The sequence below is a fragment of the Cynocephalus volans genome, chromosome 2, assembly GCF_027409185.1.
Source record: "Cynocephalus volans isolate mCynVol1 chromosome 2, mCynVol1.pri, whole genome shotgun sequence".
In the NCBI taxonomy this organism is placed as follows: domain Eukaryota; kingdom Metazoa; phylum Chordata; class Mammalia; order Dermoptera; family Cynocephalidae; genus Cynocephalus; species Cynocephalus volans.
The window spans coordinates 114,506,700-114,533,886 of NC_084461.1; the positions used below are offsets into that span (position 1 = coordinate 114,506,700).

General features: G+C 35.7%; 1 protein-coding gene across 1 annotated transcript in view; it reads left to right on the forward strand.

Annotated features, from left to right (window-relative positions):
* CHSY3 (chondroitin sulfate synthase 3) overlaps positions 1–27,187 on the forward strand; it is a 239,430-nt gene that overhangs the window by 124,748 nt on the left and 87,495 nt on the right. The gene's annotated exons all lie outside the window — the stretch shown is intronic.

The window sequence follows — 27,187 nt, forward strand, 5'->3', positions numbered from 1 at the left end:
AAGAAAAGGAATTTCAAAATGAACCAAAGATTAATCTTCACTGATCTTAGTAGAAGAGCAAAGAGTAAATGAAAGCTTGACATTCATGATTGGTCTTTTTTTTTTTTACTGCTTGTATACATGTCAATAAAAAAGACACTAAATCTACATACTTCTCACATAACCCTAAAGTAAATATCAGTTTTATTTATAGCATGAAGTGCATTAAGTAGTGTAGCTTAGTGATTTGGATTATGGGTAAAATCCTGGCTTACTCCTTAGCTGTGTGAGGTTGGGCAAGTTTCTTAACCACACTATGACTCAATATCCTCATACTGAAAGTAAGAATAATAATAGTATCTGCTTGATAGGGTTGTTAAGAGGACTCAGAAAGCACACAGAAGAATACCTACTACATTGAAGCCCTGTTTATGTCTTTGTTATTGGTATTTCCTTTAAAGGAAACCGCCTGCAATCATGGGAAAGCGTAAGTTCTTAAGCTATACAAAATGAAATTATTCCTTTTTGTAAAATTATTTTATGATTTTTACATCATGTGTGGTAATTATTACTGAATAGCCTTCCCAATTTCTATTAAGTATAATAAGTGCTCTTACTGATATTATTGTTTTCTAAAACTAAAATATTTTTCTTTCCTTTGAATGGCTCAGTATAAAAAGTACAGAAAACACAAAGTGCTGCTTTTAGAAGGAAAATATTATTGACAATCTCATAATACTAATATTCATCAATAGCATAGCTCAATATATCATTACTATTTGTAGCATTTTTATTCATTTTCAGAGATGGTAGCAAAAATCACATTAAACTTTTATATTTGTTGGATGATAATGCCTTTTAATGTAAATATAAAAAGACTAATGGTTCTTGGCCTGCTTTCTCTGTATCTTCTGTATCTTCTGTTGATGAAAACATTCATACCAAGATGCTTATCCAACTCAAGTTCAACCTGCTCCTGACTTTATTACTTCTCCCTGCTCCTCCCATCCCTCCCCTCGCTCTGCTTACAGCAGCGCACACGTGCACAGTGTCCCTGTTCAACTTCCTTGTCAAATGTACCTTTGTTTCCCTAACACCCAATCCCAAATATTTAGTTATATTTGATTCATAATTTCTCTTCATTCCTTTCATTCAGCAGGCAACTAAATTGTAATGAATCTTTTTAAAAGAGCTCTTGTTTTAAATCCGTTCTTTTTCCACCATCGCTGTCATGCCTGAAGATGAAGCTCTCAATTTCTGATTTTCTTCTTTCCATATTATCACTATATCTAACAATCTGTATTTGTTGATCAAATTACTTTTATTATCAAATCTAGATGCAAGGTGATCATTGCTGTCGAAATGTTGCACTGATTAGTTATCCTTTGGATATGGGTGGATGAAAAATGGACATGGAATGATAAAAATCATATTAGTTGTTTCGTCAAACACTAGTCAAAGTATTTTTGTGAAGGTATTTTGTAGATATGATTAATATTTATGGTAAAGCAGATTAACTTGCAGAATGTGGATGGAACTCCTGCAATCAGCTGAAGGCCTTAAGAGCAAAAGCTGAGGCTTCCTGGAGAAGAAAGAATTCTACTTCAAAAATGTAACAACAATTCTGCCTAAGTTTCTAGCCTGCTGCCCTCCCTTTCAAATTTTGAACTCAAGGCTACAACTTTGGCTGGCCGGTTAGCTCAGTCAGTTAGAGCACAGCCTTAAAATACCAAGGTCATGGGTTTGGATCCCCAAACCAGCCAGCCACCAAAATAAAAGATTGCAACATCAACTTTTACTCGAATTTTCAGCCTGCCAGACTGCCCTGTGGATTTCAGGGCTGCCAGTACCTACAGTTGTGGTAGCCAGTTCTTCAAAATCGATCTGTCTCTGTCTCTCTCTCTCGGTTCTGTTTCACTAGGGAACCCTGACTAATACAGGGCCCAACCTGGATAATCTGGGATGACCTCATCTCAAAGTGCCTAACTTAAAAACCCTTTAGCCAAATAAGGTAACGTTTACAAGTTCCAGGGATTCCATATGGATATCTTTTGGGGAGAAGAGGGACATTTTTCTGCCTACCACAACTTCCCTGTAAATTAGGAATTCCTGATTTTCTCTTAGGCATACCACAGAACATTACCAAGTAACAAGATGTATTACAGGATTCTCAAAAACAGTTATCAACACAAAATTAATTTTATTCACATCAGTTAATAAATTTGTATGCCAGGTGGAATTTATTAGAGAAGAGGTGTAATATAAAATATTAAGGTGTAATAAAAAAAACAGTATATAGTTAATTGTAACTTTAAAATTCACGTATGCATCTGTATTTGTTAATGAAATCTAGAGTCTGAGCTACACAAAAAAATGAAATGACATGGAAATAATTTATAAGGAAATCTATCTTTCTACAAACCAGAAACTTAAATTTTAAACATTTTGCCTAAAGGTGAGCACATATTATATTTGCTTCATTAATTTGCATATTTGCCATAGTTTATGAAGAGTTTTTTCTAGTAAATTAATTATTCAAGCCCTCTATATATCAGACTGAAATAAATAATGACCATATTTTAAATGTATGCATTAACTCTCCTCTGCCTGTACAATTTTTTTCTCTAAAGCATGTTGAGAAAATACAGATTTTTTTCAGATAGGATTCAGTGTGCAAATAAAAAGCAGACTTCCATTTAAAAATAACTTTGCGTTCAGTGGATAATAAATAGCTATTGGATTTTGTTGAGTGTAGCTTCTTTTAGCATTCTTTTTCTTTCTTGCATTTCAAAATCTCTTTTTTGATTATTCAGCAAAAGAATTCGGTCTTTTGTATTAAGTAGCTCCATCTACTTTTTTATTTTTAAATTCATTTTCTTACCTTTTTGAAACTGAGCATAAATTTTAAAGACTTTCTTATTATATGCAGATAATTTGAGCAATAATTCTGTGACTATATGTCTGCTGACCTGAATCTCATTAAGGTATTTGACTTGGAGGTTGGGGAGAAGGGCTGAAAATGATGAAAAAAAGTAAGGACAATCAGCATAAATGAATAAACTGTGCCATTTAAAATAGCCTTTGGAGCCCAACTTTTGTTTATACTTCTACACCAATTATCATGAGGTCCACAAACTTGGACATGTGTCAGTAGTGCAATTTCCACTGTACTAAAATGTTCTTCATCTGATTTCTTTTATTGTTATGACTTCTCAGACATACATCTGTGTGATAGTTTTGTATCTCTCTCCTCACTTTTCCCCCTAAATTTTCATCTTCATTCTCTTGAGAACCTTTCATTATTAGTGTTATTAAATATCCATAGACGGTGTCCAATCTTCTTATACAATTAATATTTTCATTTCTCAGAGGTTGTACGATATCTTAGTCCATTTATGCTGCTGTAACAGAACATCACAGACTAGGTAATTTATAAGCAATAGAAATTTATTTCCTACAGTTAAGGAGGCTGGAAAGTTCACATTCAAGGCAGCAGCATTTGGTGTCTGGTGTGTCTTTCTTGCTGTGTTCTCATATGGCAGAAGGTAGAAGGGTTGGAGAGCGAGCTGGCCCAATGCTGCATGGAGCATCTTTTATCTGGGCCTTAATCCCATCCACAAGGAAGGAGCCCCTGTAACCTAATTAGCTCTTATAGGTTCTCTTAATACTATCACATTGGCAACACCTGGATTTTCAAGGGGACACATTTAAATCGTAGCATGTGATAGTTAGGTGAGGGAGTACTGATGATGAAGGTTTCTTACAGAAAAGTCTTAGAAGATGACTGAAGGAGAAATCACTTGTGTAGAGCAAGTTTGCCTCCCTATTCGGACCCTAAAGAGGAGTCAGGGGAGGCTTGGCAGATACAGTAACAAAGACTTAGAAAACAACTGACTTAGAATTTGGGCTGGAGACAGTTTTACATTTAAAAATATTTTCATCATTAGCCCGTAAGATGATAGAAATTTCTATCTAATGGTGCTATTGGTGATCATTTTTAGATACAAACTCTATGTCAGAAACTTGTCAGATGTTTTACACATATTCTCTCCTGTCTCCACAGGAAGCCTGTCACGTAGGTATTGGGTCCATTTTGCATGCAGAAATTGAGGCTGACAGAGGTTTCCTTGATTACACAGTGGTTAAGGCAGGACTGGAAATGAGGTTCACTGCTCCAGTTCTTCATTGACCTTTTGTTTTGTGCTTGGGATAAGGAAGGTGGTTTTGAAATGACTTTTACTTGCTCTAGGCAAGTTTCAGAAACAAACCTACTTCTGTGGCACCTGTTAAAAATTTAGAAAACAGTTCAAATAATTTTGCTTAATTTGGGAAACAGATGAAAGCCTTGTCTGCTGTTCATTGACTTCACATTTTGCATAATGAATATACAATGTTTAAATCTGCACATGCCTGAATCTTCATCTACAGCCAAATCTGAGAAAGTTCCCAAGGGCAAGGGCTACTCCCTGAATTCTTCCAAGTAATTTGCAGGATCTAGAAAATTAAGTCCAAACGAAGTCATATACCATGAGAAAAGAGAAAAGCTGGATAGATTACCAAATAATCATGCTGTGCATGAAACACTATTTTCTTTTCCCTTCCTCTGGTGCTGCCTTTGTATTAAGTTTAAGAAAGTGACCCTCTGAGTAGCTGCCCAGGGGGAATAGTTTTATTGTGAACACTCATGGATCCATGTATCGCTTCTACTTTGCATACATCAGTTTGCAAGAGCAGTTGTTTTATCTTCTTTTCTTTACCCTGTGTGCAATGATTTCCTGCATAATCAATGAATAAAACTTGCTTTCTGTAACTCATTCATCTGGAAGAAGTCCATGATTTTGCTACTACTGAGTCAACAGATGCAAATGCCTCAGAACAACTGAATTTATTTTAAAAATCTGTTGTTTCTTTTGTGGTGGTTGTTTAGATTTTCCCTTTAAAATGTAAACTTAGTGTTCATTATTTTTTATTTTATTTTTTTGTGTGTGTGACCGGTAAGGGGATCGGAACCCTTGGCTTGGTGTCATCCGCACCGCGCTCAGCCAGTGAGCGCACTGGCCATCCCCATATAGGATCCGAACCTGCGGCTGCAGCTCTCCCAGCACCTCTGCGCTCCTAGCGCCGCACTCTCCTGAGTGAACCACGGGTTCAGCCCCATTATTTTGAAAGAATAAATTCACTAAGAAGCTAGAAGAACACTATGACATTTAGAACCAACTTGTAAAAGTCCTCTCTTAATGATGTTTGAATATTCATTAAAGAATTAATGGTAGCCCTGAGCCTCTATCTAGTGTTAAAAAAAAAAAAAGTCACATAGACCAATGCCCCTTCATCTGTTCCTTTCTTTAGAAAATTCTGGTTATGGGGATTTTAAGGTACTCCACGTAAATTGAGGTTGCTTGTTGGTGGTTGTGTGGAGTCCACTAAGGTCTGTCCTATGTGACTATTTCTGTTCCCTGGGATAACTTCTTGTTCTTGGGTGCATCTGAGAAACTGGTAGAGGTCACAGACTGCCAAAGACTGTCTTTGAGAACCTTACTGGTTAACTTATTTGCTCAGAAAAGCTAGCTAAGTGTAAACTGTCAAATATATCATTACTGTTTTACCAGAGTACAAGGATTATGGAAAGATGTAGTTCTAGTCTAACATTTAATCCAATTTGTTAATATGTTTCTAAATTTATTGCCTAACATCATTGTTTAGTCACAGCCGTTCATTGACTTTTCCAGTTTGGTGAGATTCCAACTTACTAAACTGAAATGTCTGATTCACGCAGTCTCTTCCATTGTCACATTGGTTCAGGACTCACAATTTTCCTAATTCTAAACAATTGCCCTTGTTCATGCCGCTTTATATTATATTAAGGTCTCCCCAACATGCTTTCAGTTGTATTGCATTAACTTATTGTTCCCAAACACATCTGGCTCCTGCCATGGAAAGTAAACCCAAAATTGGACACACCATGTCCTGAGACTATACAAACAGAAAAAAACAGGAATCTTTGCCATCGTTTCTCCATACTTCCTCAGACCAGCCTTTTCTACTGGTTTGTTTAATATCCCTATTCACGTTTCTTTTTCTTTAATCATATTTTAAAGGATACATGGTGATTATAGAGTTCCTGATCAAACTCTTCTATTCCTATTGATTTCACACACAACTATGCTGGGTATTATTCCAGAACACTCTGGGTATAATTTTTTTGCTCTTCCCAAAATAATAGAGCATGATGGAACTAGAGAAGCTACTTAGTCAGCTTCTCTTCTTTCGAGTATTAGAGATCTAAGGAGCATAAAAGTAGTGACTTGTCCAGAGGTGACAATTAGTAACAGAGAAGAAGTTTGAACTTAGGACCCCTTACTATAAGTTTAGGTAATTTTAATACTGTTCCATTCCCCAAACAAAGTGGAACTAGGATGTTCAGTACAGTAGGATTTGACTAACCCGAACAGAATGAGAAGAAAAACCAAAGCATAGAATCTTTAACAATTCCAAGAATTCCACCCGGTCCTCGGGTTAGTAAAACTTTACTTAGTTCTATCTCTTTGTTTTTATTATTTGTGTTTAACTTGCATAGCACTTTGACATAAGGTGATTTTTATTATAAAATCTAACTTTTCTATGGAGGAAATAGGTCGTGATCTTCTCTGGGTATTCAGGGTTACCCTCAGACAGGAAAAGGCCTAAAATGCAGGGCCAGCAGTGATCCCGGGAGCAAGCTTCACTTCTCAGCACCCTTCAGGACTGGGGTCTGTTGTAGGTTTATTGTGGCTACTTCACGGGGGTGTTCTTTTATCCTATATAGGCCTGGGCTACTGTCAGCAAGTCCAAGATGCTAGATTTTTTTTCAGTGACCTGCTGGTATAAAAAATGTGTTTATAATAGTGCTTTAGAATTTTGTGAATTAGCACTTTAGTTTCTTTTCCTGCCTGTGTTTCCTTTATTTTTTTCTTCAAATATATTTCATACAACACAAAGTGGTGACTTTGGGTGGGAAATAGTTCTCACTACTTTTAGTTTGCTAAAACTCTCAAGTAGGACTTTCCAGTAACAGTGAAATATATCCTTCCTGAGGCCTTCTCTAATTTGGCTGGTCAAATGGTTCCTTTCCTCTTATGTGTTACAATCATTTTATATCCTGTAAATTTCTCTGTGAGTTTGCCAACTGTCTACATTTTTATTAAATGTGTCACTGTAGTTCTGTTCTGTAACATGGTTTGAGGGCAGAGACCATTTAGAAAATTGTCATATCCTTTACAAACTTAATAGAATGGTTTGTACACAGTGGACACTCATGTAATTTTAATTGAATGACTCTTTGGGGTAATGAAATTTTGTTCTCTCTCTCAGTGTCTCACATAGCTGTGTAATAAAAGCATGAAACTAGAGTACGTATACAAAACAGACATTTTTAGGGGTAGAGATATTTATTTAGACGAGTTAAACCTGTTTATAATATACAACTAGGAGGGAGAGGGGAAAGAAACCAATGTCTTTAAGTAACTAGATGGAGTAATTGTTATTCTTAGGTGTAAAATTTGAAATGATTTTGTGTCCTTTATATTGGACTGTCTCCTCAACCCTGTTATATACCATGCAAAATGTTATGGCACTGTTAGTAAGACCAAATGTATTGCTTTAAAGTGTCATTTTGCTATGTGATTGTAAATTCAATAGAGTATGTGCCATCTGACATTCCATGATGAGTGTTGAAACCCCTTCTTGACAGTTTCCTCACAGTCATTGTCATCTTGAAATGGAAGCATATCATGAAGCATGGGAAGGCAGAAGGCCTTGGTATATGGCCGCACACACAGGATCCTGAAAAGCAGCTCTTGCTTTGGAACTTACCATGGATGGGCCATGTTATGTCATTTGATATCAATGTGAAGTCAATAAATAGATGAGAAATCACTTTTTTTTTTTTTGAACAAAATAAACTCACTGAGGCTGTTGCCAAAATGTTAGCTTATTAATTAAAAATAATACATACAATGTCAAATCCAACATATTGACATCAATGGTCAGTACATTCTTTGCTTGTAAACAAATGCCTGGGATGCTAAATTATAACAATAAAAGTTACTTATTGAAATAATGAATAAAAAGGACATTTAGAGAGATGTTGACATTTATGTGACTAGTCTGTTCTGTATCAGAATGAAAAGCTTCATGGAAATACAAACTATTGGTTATTTTTATAGAGAACATGCAATATAAAGGTAAAAAGTTGTGTGACTCAAATATTTGATACCATCAAGATCAATCTGTAAAATCCCCTTGGATCCATCTGTATTTTTAAGGACATATCTGCCAATTAGAGAGATTCTTACAGGGGTGTGGCAGGACATTTTTTTCCCTGGATATTTTTAAAATTTTTAAATTTTAGCTTAGCTACTTACCCCATGTTTGGTTCTCCTGGCTTTACTTTTTATTCCTTCTAGCTAAAAGACCATTTCTTGTCATCTTTTTTAAAACAGTTTGAGTCCCACTTTCTACATTATAATTATGTAAATAACATCCAGCCTGAGGGTGTGAGCCTATGTAGGGGAAGGTCACTCCAGACAGAGGAAAAAAAGCAAAGGTTCTGGCTTGGGCCTGGCTTATTTTGAGAATAACAAAAGAGGTTAGTATGGCTGCAGGCAGTGAGCAAGAAGATGGTGGTAGGAGGTGATGTGTTGAAAACAGACTATAGTGTACAAATGAGAAAGCAAGGAATATGCATTCATCAACCCAAGAGGGAGATGATGATGGTTTGGATCAGGGTGGCAGCAATGTAAGTGGAAAAAAGTGGTTAGACACTGGATATGTTTTAAAGAGAGTTAACAGGATTTGCTGATGGATTGGATGTGGGGTGTGAGAGAAAGATAGGAGTCAAACATGACTCCAAATATTTTGGCCTGACCAACTGGAAAGATAGGGTTGCCACTGAGATGGAAAGGATGATGTAGGAAGCAGTTTTTTCTCCCGTTTTGTTCAGCCGTGGAGGTGGAGAGGAAGGAGAGAGTTGGCTATATTCACAGACGTGTTCAAATCTGAGTACATGAGTCAAGAGAGTGACAGTAACTGAGGGTGTATTCAAGAGAAAGGTTATAATGATGGACCACGGATTTTAAGCTAAGTGAGGAGAGGAGCTAGGGCATACATAAAATAATGATCAGATCAATAAATTGTTGGCCCTAGAGGGGCTGAATGATGGTGGTGGCACTAAAAGAGTGAGTTGGAATGATAGAAGGTGATGGTCATAGCATGGAATAATGGAAACTGACATCATGGATGGGCTATGTTTATTGGTCATAAGGTAAAGCGTATGACTTAGGCATGAAGGACTGAGGTAAAGTGGTGGTCAAGATCGTTAAGTCATTACAGGCAAGAGGGTTAAGGATTTAAAATGCCACAGTATGGAGAGAATGGTTTTTGTAGATGTTGATATTACAAAGAATCACAACAGCACTGAAGATGCTTACAGGAACCTAGGAGCTAAAATTTTCAAGATTAAGGGATAGTGGTCCACAATTGCCATACTTGATGTGACAAGAGGGGACATTAGGTAGAATGTGAAGATATGAAATTCAAAACCGGGTGTTTTTATGAAGGAGAAGGGCAGAATATCTGAAAGTGACAGTAAAGATACCTACCCAACTTCTGTACTCTCTGGTATTGAGTTTTTAGGAGAGAAAACAGCCACTTGGAGAAGGTTCCAAGGAAAGCAGTGCCCTCAGGGAAAGGAGGTTAGAGCAAGAAAGTGAAGATAGGTTAGAACAAGAGGTTAAAATAATGTTCAGGGTAGAGGTTGCAAATATGAGTGATTACGAGTGCTTGCATATCTGCTTTTTAAATTTTACTTGATTATGATATCAGAGACATAGTATTGTGATAGATGTGTGGTACCCAAAGATAATAATATTCTAGGTTATTTTGGGGGTACCTGTACAACATTAAATCAGACAGTATTTTATTATCTTCATGTACCACACACCTATCACATTTTAGACAATAAATCTCAGCCATAGTTTAGGTCTGTGAAAGTTTAATGTTTGTCAGTCTGTAAATCACTGTCCCACTGAGTGCTGGGTACTGGGCTCACACGTGTCCAGGCAACTACAAATATATATTATGTATAACTCTCTTATATTTAACTTGCTAGCACTTCTTCTCGCCGTTGCTCAACCTGGCCTGCTTTTAATATTGAATTTAATTTCGTTTGTAATTCTTTATTGGTTTTTCAGCCAACAACTAAGTGTCATTATCAAACACAGAGCACCACCAATTCCTGTTGATTAGCCCTATAATTGCAAGTGAAAGAACTGAATACACTTGAGTTTCCCATGAAAATTAAAAAATAAGATGGAAAATGTGCTAATTGCCTATTTCACTTTCAGAAGATTTCATAATTACTGAAGCATCTGTCTGCCACTTTGAATTGACGCCTCTGACTATACATTATGGTCCAGGTGCTCACGGGATGGGCTGTCTTCAGTTGTGCCAATTTCCTATTTGTCAGTAGTCACCAGGAAAAAACTGTAAGAAAAATACCACTCCTCTAAAGCACAAAAAGACTATGTAACAAAATTTCTACTCCCTTTCCTAATATAGAAACCTTGGTGGGGAATTCACTTAACATCCCTGATCTTGTATTGGGAGGGTCATAGCAGAGCAAGGGGATACCAAAGCACAAAAGTCTGGGTGAAAATAAGAAGCAAGTTCATAATGAAGTAAGTTTCACACTGTGTTTCCTTATGAAGAACACGGTTTGGGGTAGTGTGATTCTATAAGGAAATTTTCTAAAAGCTTTCAAGAGTTATGGAGGTATGTGGTGCCTGTAGTCAGTTTGTTTATAGTCTGCCACTCTCAGGCTTTGGCTCAAAGAGCTAATCTTTCACTTTCACCCATTTATATGAGCAGTTCAATAATCACTAGAAAGCAAACTTATTGAGGAAAGGGATTTGTTTTTTGTTTATTTTGGCATTCACAGAATCTAGTACCAGAGTCCATTACCAGTCTACAATTCAATACTTGTTTTTTGAATAAATGAATAAATGGGTGAAGCACCCAAAATATATTTATATATTTCATTCTGTTTGTAAACATCTTGTAGAAAATCCATATTTCTATTAGGTGATCCAGGCTTCAATTACCTTTAAATCAAATTAGCTGAGGTTGAAAACATAAGTACGAGTTAGCTCATTTGATGGAGAATGTTACTGAAGAGGCAGAAAAGTCCAAGTTCAGGGCTATCATCACAGAGGTTGTGATGACACATGAACACCTAGCCTGTGTATCATCTTTCCAGATATGGGACATGAAATTATCTGAAGTTAGAAGACTAAGTATGGAGAAAATTAGCATTTATATTGATTTGCAACAAAAAAGATGAGCAGAAACAAAATATGCACTTCAGTTCTATTAATTGGAATAAACCAAGATATAAGAAGAGCTTGCATGGAACAATTTTCTCACATGACTATTATTTTTGATGCACTACACCTATTTGGCAAGTGTATACATATTCATCTTTGCTGACTTGGCTGTTTACACTTGCATAATTTTATGACTGTTTGCATATCATATCATATATCATCAGAATTTTTGCTGTTATCATTCTTATTGGATTGACATTGTAGGAAACATAGCATATTATAGACTGTGCTCTACATACAGCTAGTAAGTAAGAATATCTCATTATTTGGAAAACAAAAATTATCTACCACTTACACTTATGTTTTTCCTTCTCACCAATTCTTTTTCTTCTAAATTAAGATTTTGGTAGACGATTTCTGTGTCATAAATAAAATAATTAAGTATCTTTGATATTTTTGATATCTCAGTAAGAGGTACTTTATCACCATTTCTACTGTAGTATTTGCACTTAACATCTGGCATTTATCTTAAATTTTTATAGAAGTATTAACACTTTGTTAATAAAACTTATAACTTATATGTATGTATTTCTATCTACTTGATGGTTATAGAATCAGAAACATAGAGAAGATCACATGTCTAAGAAAAATGTACCAATAATAGAAATAATGGAAAATTAAATTTTATAGTTTTGGGGCTGTCTTATAAGCACAGTACTTTCTTTAGAACTTCAAAAACATCTTTACATTCAATATTAACCCGTGACAGTGCTATTTATGCAAATGTTTCTCTTCATGAAAATCCTAAATAAATGAATAAAATATATTTTTATTATTTTATTTGGATTATTATTATGTACTCATTGTCATATAATGTTAAAAGAAATAATAGATATTAAACTGAATCAAGCAATTTCAGTTGTTCCCTGAATTGATTATATTTTATTGCTAGTGAAGGCTGATGTATCTTGTTTTCAGATCAAAATGAGCCAAGATCAGAACACAGTGTTCGAAAGACAAAGACCTTGGATGAACGAATACTCTAAATGCAGATTTCCCTGGTGCATCACAGTGAGCTTTTCATGGATTTTGCTTCCTTAAAGTCATCATATAAGAAAAATCTTCTAAATATAAATGTGCTTCAATCAACTATAAAATTCATAGTGAAGTACTGAAATATTAAAATGATTAAATTCAATTGATTTTATTGGAACTTGAAACTGGAGAATAATTTTAAGGTCAATACTCAATTACTTGGCTAAAGGCCCTACTCCTGACTTATTTATTACAGTTATATAAAAATAAATTCAACTTTTACTACTTTGATAAAATATACAGACATTCAATACTGTTGAAATGTTAATAAAAGTAAGATAAATCTTAATAGTGTTAAAGCTGTTTTCAGCAGCCAAAATAAAACTGGCTAGGGAATAACACAATATGAACAGTGAGATTCTGACTGCTTTAAAACTCAGACCTGTCTTACTGGTGCTTCAGAAAGATTGGAAATTATTTTTCTTTGCTTCCTTCCTTTTTATTTCCAGGGGGAAGTGTTTGGAGGTTTCATAGACATTAAGTATCATCATAAATGAACATCATTGTGTTCATTTATCTATATGTTTATGCCATTTAACTAGATAGATAGATTGATAGATAAATATATATATATATATTTTTTTTTTTCCCCAAGACATCAGCTTAGCCTAGTGTGGGATAAATGAATACAATGCTGTCTCTGTAATAACACCATTGAGATACAGAGAGCTTCATAAGCATATCTATTTTTTTCAAGAAATTGGAAATTAGTAAAGGAACAATTTTATAAACATATACCAGAGAGACACTTGTTACGTAAAATATTAACTAGTTCTTAGTGGCCTGGACTTTTAAATTTAGATGTTTGCATGGAAATGAAGGTTTCCATCCAAAATAAATGTTAAAACCTCACATTTGCAGACTGTCACGAGAAGAGTTGAGCCCAACCTCTGAATGGCTTGGACAGTATAAATATGAGTGTAAACACCCGTATCTGTGTGGGAAAACAAAGCAGTTTTATTTTACCTCATAGAACAGGACAAAGTATAACTGAGTAGAAAAATGTCAGCGTTGTATTTCTCTGTGTGTATGTAACACATTTTCTTTATCCATTCATCCATTGATGGACACAGGTTGCTTCCATATCTTGGCTATTGTAAATAATGCTGAAATAAATGTGGGAGCAGAGATATCTCTTGGACATACTGTTTTAAAATCCTTTTGATATGAATTCAGAAATGGGGTTGTTGGATCATATGTAGTTCTATTTTTAGTTTTTTGAAGAACCTCTCTATACTATTTTCCAAAATGGCTGTACTAACTTACATTCCCAACAGTGTACAAGAGTTTTCAACACTTCTTAAAATATGTCTTTTTGATAATCATCATCCTAACAGTTATGAGATAATATCTCATTGTAGTTTTAATTTGCATTTCCCTGATGATTAGTGAGGTTGAGCATTTTTTCATATATCTGTTGGCCATTTGTATCTCTTCTTTTTGAGAAATGTCTGTTTGGTTCCTTTGCCCACTTTTTCAATCAGACTATTTGTTTTCTTGCTATTGAGTTGAGGTCCTTATATATCTTGAATATTAGCCCCTTGTCAGATGCATGGTTAGCAAATATTTTCTCCAAATCCATGGGTTGTCTCTTCACTTTGTTAATTGTTTCCTTTGCTGTGAGGAAGCTTTTTAGTTTGGCACAACCCCATTTGTCCATTTCTGCTTTTATTGCCTGTGCTTATGGAGTTCTATCTGAGAAATCATTGCCCAGACCAATGTCATGGAAATTTCTTCCTATGTTTTCTTCTAGTAACTTTAGAGTTTCAGATCTTACATTTAAATCTTCTCTCCATTTTGGATTTATTTTTGTATACAGTGTGAGAGAAGGGTCTAATTTCATTCTTCTGCATGTGGATATCCAGTTTTCTCAGCATCATTTATTGAAGAAACTGTTCTTTCACCATTGTGTATTCTTGGCACTTTTGTTGAAAATCAATTGATCATAAAAACTTGGGTTTATTTCTGGGCTTTCTATCCTGTTCTATTGGTTGATGTCTCATTTTGTAACAGTACCATGCTGTTTATATTACAATGTCTTTATAATATATTTTGAAATGAGGGAGTGTGATGCCTCCAGGTTTGCTTTTTTGCTCAAAATTGCTTTGTGTATTTGGAGACTTTTATGATTCCATACTAAGTTTAGGATTGTTTTTTCTATTTTTTTAAATAATAAAGTGTAGTTTAGATGGGAATTCTATTGAACCTATAGATCACTTTGGATAGTATGGACATTTTAACAATATTAACTCTTCAGTGCATGGACACGGAATACTATATAGCCTTATAAAAAGAAGGAAATTCTGTCATTTGCAGCAACATGGATGGAACTGGAGGACATTATGCTAAATGAAATAAGCAAAGCACAGAAAGACAAATTCTTTATGGTGTCACTTATATGTGAACTCTAAAACAATCAAACTCATAGAAATAGAGAATAGAAAGGTGGTTACCAGAGGCTGGGGTAGGGGAAGGGAGAGAAATAGAGAAAGGGAAGATGTTGATTACAAAGTTTCAGTCAAACTAGAGTAAATAAGTTTTAGTGACCTGTGGCACTGCATGGAACTGCAGTTGGTAATAATGTATTGCTGTTTCAAAACTGCAAAAAGAATAGATTTTTAGTGTTCTCACCACGAAAAAAAAGATAAGTTGGTGAGGTAATGAATATGCTAATTAGATTTCTACAATGTATATGTAGATCAAAACACCAGATTGTACCCCATAAATATACACGATTATTATTTGTCAATTAAAAATAAATTTAAAAATAGGGAAAATGTCACCATTGGCAAAATTTTATTGAGATCAAGCAACTATAATGTATTCTCTAGAATTTTTATATTAGAGAATATATTGTATATAGTTTTCAAAGTATGCTTGTGTATTTCTTATCTGATTTTCATAACAGATTTCAATGATAGGCAAGATAGAAACCATCACTATGTGTCACAGGAGAAATAAGATACAGGGTTCGAAGTAACAACTCCAAACTCACAGAACTATATGTAAAGATCAATTTTCCTCCAAATGGGGATCAGACTTTTTTAGTTCACTTAGCTTTTTGTTTCCTTGTCTGTGTCCTAGTAAAATGATATCACATTGGACAATTTAACAGTTCCCTTTCAGCTAGAATTCAGCTGTCCATGGAATAAGGTTCAGCACTTTTCTTTAATAACACACTACCTGCTAGGAGATATGGTACACATTCCTTAAAAATAGGGCAACACAGTAGAATAACACTGTTAACACAGAAAAATGACAGGATGAATTTACTGTCATTATTAGCTCTCTTAATATCTAGGAACTACTGAAAGTAAAATCTTTATATAATATGGAATTTCTCCATGATTCCCACAATATCTATATGTACAAGATCCGCCTATATTATATACACAGAAAATATTTGGAATATTCTTATTTATTGGTTCTGAAAATAGAAAACAGTTTTTTTAGCAAATGCTCTTGGGAGAAGAAATAATTTATTAACGATTATAAGACTATTCATTCCTTCAATTTTTACATTAACCTAATATCGACACAATGTTCACAGTACTACAACACAAAGATATTGTTACCATATTTAGGATTCAATATTTATTGGATGCAATTGGAAGCCTTTTATGCCAAATAAAGAGGAAAGTTGAATTTCCGAGCATGAACAGTTGGAGTTAAATAAACAAATACATAATGGTAATAACAATAATCAAGCTTTTGACTTGATAGCCACATGACTTTGGACAAGTTATCCCAGAGCATTAATTCCACCTTTGCAAACAAAGTAAGAATTTCTTTCTACTGGAATTTTGTCAGGATTAAATGGAATAAAGGACTTTGAGACTACAGAGTCTTTCACACACATTTAAGGTGCTATAGCATTTGTTTTAAAACCACTGTTACTTTTTTCCCAAGAACAGAGAAGGGACATTATAGACCACTTACTTTAAATGCACATAAGATACTTCAGGCTTAGTAATACATCCAACTCATTATTCTCTCCTTGCTTTACAGGAAAAAATTAAACACCTTTTTTATAATCTTGGGCCTAAATTTTTTAAAAAATGAAGAAACCTTGCTTTTTAAAATATTCTGGTGCTCAGAATATTTTTAAAATAATTGAAATATAATGAAAATACAATGAACCAATATAAAATTCAAAGACATTGGCTGGATTCATATATTATATACTTTAATTACTTCAGCTTATGCAATTGTGTTTACTCCACCAAAAACATTCCTGTTTGAAAATACCCAATATCTCTCTGTTCATTTTTATTTAGGTTTTATGGGAAAACTTGTTTCCTTTCCCCATTCATTCGAACTTTTATTTTTCAAGTGGGTGTTACACAGATAAGACATTGTGTAGGCACTATGAAGAATACAAAGACAAAATATTTATAAATCTTGACCTCAAATTGCTTAACATCGAGTTGGATAAAGGTATATCAATTAAAGATACATAACAAAACACAAAAAGCAAAGAAGACAGGAGAGCCTTGGGAAAAATGAAGTAACAGTGCTTGGCCATCTCTGAGGAGGAAAGAGCCATGTCACTGGCTTGAGATCAGTAAGGCACCTGAGTTTTCATGCAGGCCAATATAATTTATTTGTATTATTTGTGATAATTTCTGTTGCCATCCCAGTACCTCAAATTCAGTGGTATATAACTAGAATTTATTGTGTTTTCCAAAAACACTGTTTTTGCTTTATCTTCGTTTCCTATTTCTTTTAAGTGCATTACCACCTTCCCAGCTATCAAGGCTTAAAATTTTTGGAATCTTTAACCTGTCCCTTGTTTTCCATATCCAAACTCCATAAGGATAGGGATCCATGACTTGTTTAAAACTATACATTATCTATTGCCTTCCTGGTTCCAGCCTTGCCTTAGCTAACTAACCACTCCCCACATTGTGAGTGCCTCGCCCGCATGCCATTGCACTTCTGTGCCGTTGCATATCTGTCTACATCCACCTAGAATGCCCTTCCTCTACAATTATTTTCTGACAGCTATAAGCAGCTGGCTTAGATGCAACCTTGGCTATGAACCTTGCCTGTGCTCTTTCTCACACATACCTTTGCATCTAGCTTCAGGACACCCTGCCCTCCCAGCTAAAGGTTCATCTCTTTTTTCAAAACTCCATAGCCCTCAGTTTCTACATCTTTTGCAACCCAATCCCATTCTATACCATATTATAACTATTGAAGAACGTACATTATTCCTTAATTACCTCATAAGGTCCTAAGGGAAAGGAACTGTTTCATTTCATTTTGGTATCCTGAATCTTGTGGAGTAAAATGGTAATGACTGTTTGTGTATGAATGACAATGAATATGTGAATGCATAACTACAGAAAATTTTAAATTTAAATGACAAAACATTTCTGTGAGATTAATATTTTTGAAAATGTTCCTATATACACACTTTACAAGTTCTCTAATGAAAAATATATATATTTAGATACATACACATAAGGTTTTACTTTTCTTGAAATTTACTCCTAATATAAAAAAGAGGCACGTCTTCTTCCTAAAGATGCTACGTTACTCCTGCTAGGATTTAAATGTAAGTTTTGGGGGGATAGGTGGTTGTTAATCGTCTTTCCTTGGAGTTAAATGTTTTAAACTAGGAAAAATAGTGACAAGTATAGTTGGAAGAGACACATAAATAGTGCCCCCATGTGGCATGTGGCTGGAGGATACTTAAGGCTTGCTTCACAAAATGTTCACAGTTTCATCCATCCCCCACGTCCCCCAGTGATTTTGGAGTTTAATTTCAACCGAGTATACAGTAGGAAAGTGTACAGGGAGTGTCCCCTCCTTCTAATTTGAAGTAGCTAGATACCATAATGTGGCTAGAGTGTGGCACAGGCCAAGGCAGGAATTTTGAAGAAGGCTGGTAGAATAAACATGGGACATTCTCCTTATGGAGATGTTGGTCCAGCAACATTTGTATATGCCCTGTGCGGGATTTATATTGTCCACTCTTCAGGACAATGTGTTTAGTTCAGCAAGACAGGCAAGAGGAGGAGTTGGAAAATTCTTATTCAATGCATATTATATTTTGTATACAAGCAGGTGTTCTATACTGGTAAATGGAAATTCGAGATTGTCAGAAAACTCTGAGTGTCAGTGGAGATAATTCAGAAGTGCCCATATTACACAGTAACAGATCCTGTAACCCTTTAAAGTATCGTGTCTAACTTTTTAATTAACCGACTAGAAGTTTTGACATAAGCATGCACACCTCATTTTATTGTGCGTCACTATAGCATGCTTCACAGTTGCTGCGTTTTTTACAAATTGAAGGTTTGTGGCAACCCTGCAACAAGCAAGTCTATCAGTGCCATTTTTCCAATGGCATATGCTCACTTCATGTCTCTGTGTCACATTTTGGTAATTCTCGCAATATTTCCAACTTTCTATTATTATTATATTTGTCACGGTGACCTGCGATCAGTAATCTTTGATGTTACTATTATAATTGTTTTGGGGCACCACAAGCCATGCCTGTATAAAGGAGCAAACTTAATCAATAAATGCTGTGCGTGTTCTGACTGCTCCACCAATGGGCTATTCCCCTGTCTCTCTCCCTCTTCCCTATTCCCTGAGACAAAACAATATTGAAATTAGGCCAGATAATAACCCTGCACTGGCATCTATGTGTTCATGTGAAAGGGAGAGTCACAGTTCTCTCCATTTAATTTAAAAGCTGGAAATGATTAAGCTTAGTGAGGAAGGCAGGTCGAAAGACTGAGAGCTAGGTCTCTTGTGCCAAACGGTTAGCCAAGTTGTGAATGCAAAGGAAAAGTTCTTGAAGGAAAGTGAAGGTGCTACTCCAGTGAGCACATGAATGATAAGAGCATGAAACAGCCTTATTGCTGATATGGAGAAAGTTTTAGTCATCTGAATAGAAAATCAAACAGCCACAACATTTTCTTAAGTCAAAGCCTAGTCCTGAGCAAGGCCCTAACTCTTTAATTCTGTGGTGGCTGAGAGAGGTGAGGGAGCTACAGAAGAAAAATTTGAAACTATCAGAGGTTGATTCATGAGGTATAGGAAAGAAGCCGTCTCTGTCACCTTCTTCCAAGGTGAAGCAGCAAGTGCTAATGTGGAAGCTGCAGCAAGTTACCCAGAAGATCCAGCTCAAACTTGACATTGATGAAGGCAGCTACACTAAACAACAAACACAAATCTCTAGTAAGCCTATTTCTAAGGAAAGCTAAAAACGATACGTAGTTATAACAGCTAACATCTATTGAGCACTTACTGTTTGCCAGTCATTGTGCAAAGCAGTTTATGTGCATTTTTTCTGTTGATCTGCACTACAACACATTGAAGTACTGTTTTCATTTTATAGAAGAGAAAAGTGAAATTTAGAGAGCTTAAATAATTTGTACAAGGCAAAATAGGTTATAAGTGGTTGTGACAGGATTTTAAATCGGTCAGTTTGACTCCAGATCCCCAATACGCTGCATTGGGGGGCCATCTGTACACCTCTACCTGGCTATATCTGTGTTGCCTAAATCACAAATGCCTCTCTGCCAGCCTACCAACTGGGGCTTAAAAACACCCAATATAATTTCCATAAATCTTACATGATCACCATGCTATGATGGTCTTACTCCACGGCTTGTACATTGTTTCAAGAAGATAACAGTAAGCACTTGCCTGTAGACCTGTCACGTGAAGAAACACATCATGGTCCCTACAAGCTGCCCCACCTCAATAATACGTCACTCTAGGATTAGAAGGGAATTAATTTCTGATCATTGTTTAAGGTTTTTAAATATTTACACATCAGTTTTATCATTGATGGTGGTAGTTGATCCTTCAATTTTTTATAAGATGTTCAAAAGCCATAGATATCACTTGTACTTTTTGCTCTAACCGGTCGTGGCTAAGCCAGATTGCCCTCCTAGTCACTATTCCAGGAATAAAGTACTAAAGACCACTTGGTTATAGGAGGCATAGCTGGTCCTTAGAAACCCAGTATACAAAATGCCCAAGTAAATTCCTATTGACTTCATCAAAGCAGGTCTGATTGTTTTTCTCAGTGCTTGAACCTTTGGTGTTGCTCAGCTGGGTTCCAGAGGAGAGGAAAAAAGATGGGCAACCATGTAGAAAACAGCTAAGCCTGTTGGGAAGACCATGAAGAGCAGTGCAGGGCAAGGCAGGATCCACTGGTACACGACCCCAACACTGTCTGTGGTACTCAGCCTCTCTTTAATCATCCGTCCCTCTGGGCTCATTTGTTCATTATGCTATAGTCATCAAAGCAGGACATTAAGTACTGAGATTTCTTTTTCTCTAAAGGTTAGCATCAGGATTGATGAGATTACGTTTGTGAAAGATTCCAACAAACATCAAATGAAAAACACTGCCTGCATATCAAGAGCTGCTGTATTTGAAGCAAACATCATTCTTCTCTGCTTTTTTCCCTTGTCTGCCTCAGAGACCCATGACAACATTTATTCTTCCATTTTCCAAGCCTGGATGTAGGTTGTAAAGAGGACAAAGCTCAGAGCTGAGGTCAGAGCTGCTTTCCTTAGACCTTTAGGTCTATTCATTTTATTGCTATCACATCTTCTAAGAAGAGCATTTCTTTTCAAGTATAATTTATGCACCTATAGAGGTATTCAAGTAAATAGAAGTTTCTTTTTTAGAGACTTGTAGCCAAATCTTACAAGGAAAACTTTTTTCTTGCTATGGTATTTTTGAATTTTTAACATTGGGATAAATTTCAGAATGCATGTACAAAACAGAATGTTGTCTTATTGGGTTTAAAAACAAATATTTCTGCTACTTTTATTTATGATTTTAGTGATTGTTTTCATATGTAGGATGAAGTCCATTTCTAGTTTCTATAAAAGATAGTTGTAGAGTGAGGCAAAATAAGATCACAGTTCAGAACACACACACAAATCTTATAGACTTGGGTTCAAATACTGGATCTGAAACTAGTTGCCTGACTTTAGGCAAATAGCTCAACATTTCTAAGTCTTTTTTTCTGTAAAAGTACAATAATAATCATATTTGTCACATAGAGATGTTATAAAGAACCGGATATTCATGTGGAATACTTGGCACTAGTTTTAAATAAACAGTTATTACTAATGATGTTTATGTGCTTTTTAAATCTATGTTAGAAGCAAAGAAGTTTGTGAGAAAAAGAATTTCTCATTAGTATGAGAATTAGAAGGCTAGCATTTCTCTCTCTGTCCTCCTTCTAATGATCCAAGGGGCCTCATGAAGTCATTACATTTTTCTGTATGTTTTCTGGTGAGCTCATAGCTAGCCTTGCTCAGGAAAATATTTTCAGCCCTTCAGAAGTACACCTGAGCATTTATACACATACACATACACTTAAACATATACATAAAATTTATATCTATTTGTCTACCCATCTGTCTGTTTATCATCTACCATGCAGCTGTTTCTGCAAGCTACAGAGAATTCAATCTCTTTACTGGTTCTCTGGCTAAGACGAGTTGATTTGTCCTCAGTTTGTCTATAAATGAAGATTTAGAAGTAAGTGAACTCCCAGTTTTAAATCTTTAGGATTTTAAAATGTATCCTTTCTTTGTATCTCCATATATATAGTTACAGAATATCAGGAGCCAAGGGAAATTTTTCTGTTTACCCTCGAAGGGATTTTTTTTTTTTTTACTAAAAATCACTGAAAAATTCAGATTAATATGAAAAAAAGGCATAGTGTTTTATTTTAACATGCATAGCACAGGGGAATCACAGAATGATTGCCCAATGCCACTGTGTACAGATGCTTATATACCCCTCTTCACAGGGAAAGGGGAGACGGGGGTGTGGGAGTAAATGACTTTCAGGAAGACTCAGTGAACTGGAGAACGTACAATAGCCTGAGACAAAGTCTCTTTGGCCCACAGAGCAGACAATGACTGGTAAATGATTCTCTTCAAAATACTGGATGGGACCAAAATAGAAGACAATGGTCTGTGACAAAAGTCTGTCCAGGTGTGTTGACAGACTTCAGTTTTTCTTCCTATGATGAGTGGACAATGAAAACTCAGGGAAAGGACCAGAGGTAATTGTCTTCTTTTTTGGTGGGTCCAGACTTTAGGTAGATAAGGGAGCAGATTGATCTTGTACTTTGGAAAGTGACAGAGAATTGAGAATGGAGGGGGTGAGGAAGGGGCCAAGGGGTCAGAGAGACCTTGAGACTGCTTCTTTATTCCAGCATACAAAGCACCATATTTTGGAGTAACATCCTGTGGGCCCCAACAAATGCATAATATAGTTATATAATATAAACTACTCTACCAAGGAAGCCATTCCTTACCCCCCACCTAGGCCAAACCTCCAATCTACAATTTCATTGCATCATGTACCCATCTCTCTGTGCAACCAGGTCTTTTCCATGGATCTATAATTTTCATAATATCTATTCTGCCCGTTACCAGTGCAGTGCCTGCACATAGTAGGCACTCTATCCATACTGATTCTAAGGCTGTTTTAAAACTGAGGGCTGGTTGTTGTGAAATGTCAGATGAAGCCCACTAAAATCTATTTCTTCTCACTGTATATTTCTGCAAGTAGGGTTATTTTGTAATAAACTTATTATTTTGTTTATAATGTATTGGCCCTATTTTTAGAATATTAGGTAAGACCTGGGAATGTAAACAAAATTTTAACCATTATTTAATGTAATTTTTGGAATATAATCAAGACCAGAAGTCAGGGTATGCTGAGCTAAACAGATTGGCTTCTCTTTTAAAAAGACTGTCTGCATTGTTTCATTACGTTAATTCCTAAAAAAAATGGCAGAATGCAAGAAGAAAAGAGCTGAGGGGGCCTGAGATGCTTAACTTACTATGTGATCTTGGTCAGTCTTTTAGACTCTCCAAGCCCCTGTTTCTGAACTGAAGATTATACCCCAAGAGCATAGTGTGATGATTAAATTAGATAAGTTGTGTAATATCTCAGCATAGCCCCTGACACCCAACCTATACTCCTTTCCTCCCTTTTAAATATTTGTCACAACGATTAAACAGAGAAATTAAGGAAGATTTTCCCAAGTTATTGCTCAAAGTAGAAATTTTCTCTTCCTCTGTGTCTTTAATCAAAAGTAAATCCTAAAAACATTCTGCATTGAACATAATCCTTCTCCTAGGAATACCCACAGACTGGTGTGCACACAAGGGAAAACTGAATTTCCCAACTGAGTCCAGGCTGATTGGGACCCAGATGTTACACATTCATCATTTCTGTTGGAGGTGTATGAAACTATGACAGTCACTATTTTAAAAGCCCAGCAGAAGTGACATTTAGAGTAGATTGCTGAATTTTTACTTATATTAAAAAGAGCTTTGATTTAAAAGAGTAACAAATTATTGATAATTGCAGTATGATTAATAACATTTTTTTTAAAACATGAATACTCTGTAGAAAAATTAGTACAAAGGATTCTGGATATGACAGATTGAGAAGCTGCTACTACTATGTTTTGTTCAGTGATAAGAAATCCAAATCACAATATAGTTTGTTTCAAATTGTATTTGAGCCAGTAAAACATTTTCTCTTAATGCTTGATCTTAATGCTTTACCTTCAGCATAGAATGCTCTTTTCTTCTATTGTTAAGAGAGCATATCTAAATAAATCTCATTAGTGCTAATCCCTACATTAAAGAATCCGGCCAAGTTAATTCCTTGTCATTTAAAAAAATGACTATTTTCCTATTGAGCATCTTATGTTTTATCCCCAAAGAAGGCATGTTGACATGTGTTTATGCTTATAAAACAGTCTTCAACAAACACGTGATAAACACTAGTTTCCTAATTACAGAATTGGGTGTATTCTATTACTTGCACATGCTTAGGTGACAGGAGTTCTCCAGAGAAGCTGGAACACCTTTTTTTTAAAAAAAGGAGCTGAGCAAGTATTGAGTTGGCAAAGCATCTTTTTCACTGGATCTTCTTCTATTATTTTAAAAATGTGTCTCTGCTATCTTTGCATTTTATGGAAATGTATGCATAGGATATATCCTATCTTTCTCGTTTCTCAAAACTCATTTCCACTATCCTAAGGCTACCAATTCCATGTTTAAGCAGGTTTCATTACTTAGCCATAAATATAACAAGAAAAATATTAAAACCAATTTGAATCATGACATGTGGTAACGTCTAATTTATCTGACATTATTAAGGACTTAGGTGATAAATATAAATGAATGTTTGAGATAATAAAGCATTTACTTCCTCACACGCTTTTCATTTTAGCAAGTTTTCTCCAGTACGTCTTTCTGCAATGCATTTATATTCCTATGAATTCTTGTAATGTACTATTCTGAATACAAACATTTTCATGGTGATTCAGGGTCATTATCATAAACAAGCTTTGTTTTCTGGTTATTTTAGTTTGTTCTGTATGAAATACCTCAGGAGCCTTTGAGGAGTATACATTTTTTGGCCTTTTTATGAATAGACTTAGGCTGGTCTGTTTTCTTTTTCTTTTTTAAGTTGGAGATTATATTCCAGCACATCCTCCATCTAAATATGAAATGTGCATTTTTATCAAAAAGCCCTACTGCCCACCTCTCATATTTACCCCTGTTCCCTTTAACCTAACCAAATAACTAATCATGTTAAACCAGTTAATGTAATTTAGCTACAACTAAAGTTTTCTATGGTCTGAGGGATGTTTTACTGTCTCCCTAAGGTGATTTATGTTAGCACTATATTACCCTGAAAGAGGCACTTTCTCCACTTACTTTTGGGTTTATGATTATACTTAAGGTATCTGAAATTGCTGACAATCTAACTTCAGTGGATGGGAAATCCTTATATCAAACTTTTAAATGGTGACTGTAGTTAATAAAAACATGTTATATATTTCAAAATAGCAAAAAGAGAGGATTTTAAATGTTCTCACCACAAAGAAATGATAAATATTTGAGGTGATAGATATGTTAAGTAGCCCAATTTGATCATTGCATTATGTATACATGTATCAAAACATCACATTTTGTACCCCATAGATATATACAATTATTACTTGTCAGTTAAAAACATGATAAAATAAAAACTTTTAAATGCAAAGATATAATATGCATTGTTGGTCAGATAGTGATATGGATATGTGATATGAAAAGCAGCCCAGGTTAAAATGAGTCAGCTCAGTGTCAGAGAAAATAGTCTATAATTATGATGATTTTTAAATCAGAACATTTTCTGTCTTGGTTGATATGTAGTTATTTTATCATACTACGAAAAACTCCTTTTTAGTAGATTAATTGAGCATCAAGTAGCCAAAAGAAAAAATGCTACCTTCAAATGGGTATTAAAATTTCACTTATCAATACTTTTGATTTTTAAATGGTGCAAAGTGTGTTCATTTGTATAACCTTGACTTAAGTTTTCAGCACTGATTTGTGACAGTGGAGACACAACTCGGCTAAAAAACATTTGCCAAATTGCTCTTAGAGGAATAGTCATTGCCTGACCTGATTCTTCTCATGCATTTAGGAAACTGGATTCCTCTTGGTTATTTGTGTGTGTGTAGTTATTATACATTGCTCTCTGTGTGCATGTGCAGAGGCAGACAGGTAAAGAAAATGCAAAGCTCTGCAAATTGTCATCCATGAAATTCCAGTGACAAGGGAAATGGAAGATTATTACTGTCAGCTTGTGTCCAGATAACAACTGGGGCTAACAAAGGTGGTTCATCCAATATTCACAGTTCAGTGTGAAGATGCAGTTGGTGCTGATTTACTGAAGGAGGTGAACATATAGGGCGCTATCTTTCCTTCATGCTCCTGGCTAAAATTCCTTACAGTTCCCATGGCTTTTGCATTCAGTCCAGGCAGTAATATGAAAGCTTCGATCTCTCACCAGATCTCTTACTAAAGCTTTTGTCTTCCCCTGACCGGGCCTGCCTTAGTCTCTTCACTGTTTGTCCTCCTCTTCCACTCACCAGGCTACCTCTATTTAGGAGAGTTGGAAGAGGGGAGAGGAAAGGTAACTGGGTGGAGAAGGCCTGGGGTGGTACTGGTACCTTCTGCAAGCGCTGGTTATACAAAGGCAAATTCTCTTTCTCATGAGGTGTTTTGTGCATTCACTGGAGACCCCCTTCTCTGGGGTCTTATGATTCCCTGGCATGCTGAAGCCCCCTCCAGTGAGCTCCCTACAACTGACTCCTCCACAGTGCTTGGCTACCAGCGCTTCCCCAGAAGTCATTTTTCCAGTCCAGTCCATGTAGTCCACTTGGGTAGAGTCACCTTCAGGAGAACCAGGTCGGCTCCCTTCCTCAGGGGTCTGCCTCTGGGCTCTCTCCTCTCACCAGTTATTCTTTCCTCACTCTGAAGGCTCTAGAGGGGCTCCTGATTATTTAAAAATTTTCAGCTGAGGGTAGATGCCAATCCCTGCCTTCCCCAAACTCTGGAGAATTTGCAGAGCTCTGTAAGTTGGCATCCATGAAGTCCTGATGACAAGGGAAATGGAAGCTTATTACTGTCAGCTTGTGTCCAGATAATGGGGCTGATAAAGACAGTTCATCCAATATTTACACTTTAGTGTGAAAATGAAGTTGTTCTAATACTCACCCATTTCTGTCCCCAGGGGCTGCATTCAATGCCCATGTGTTTTAATACACATATTTTATTTACTCAGGATACACACAGATCACATCAAGTTGTTTCCATGTAAGAGTGTCATACTCAGTGTGCCAGCCCCAGTAGGAGAGAGGGAAGCAATTACTTAATGAGAAGTGCCCCCTCTTCTCAGAT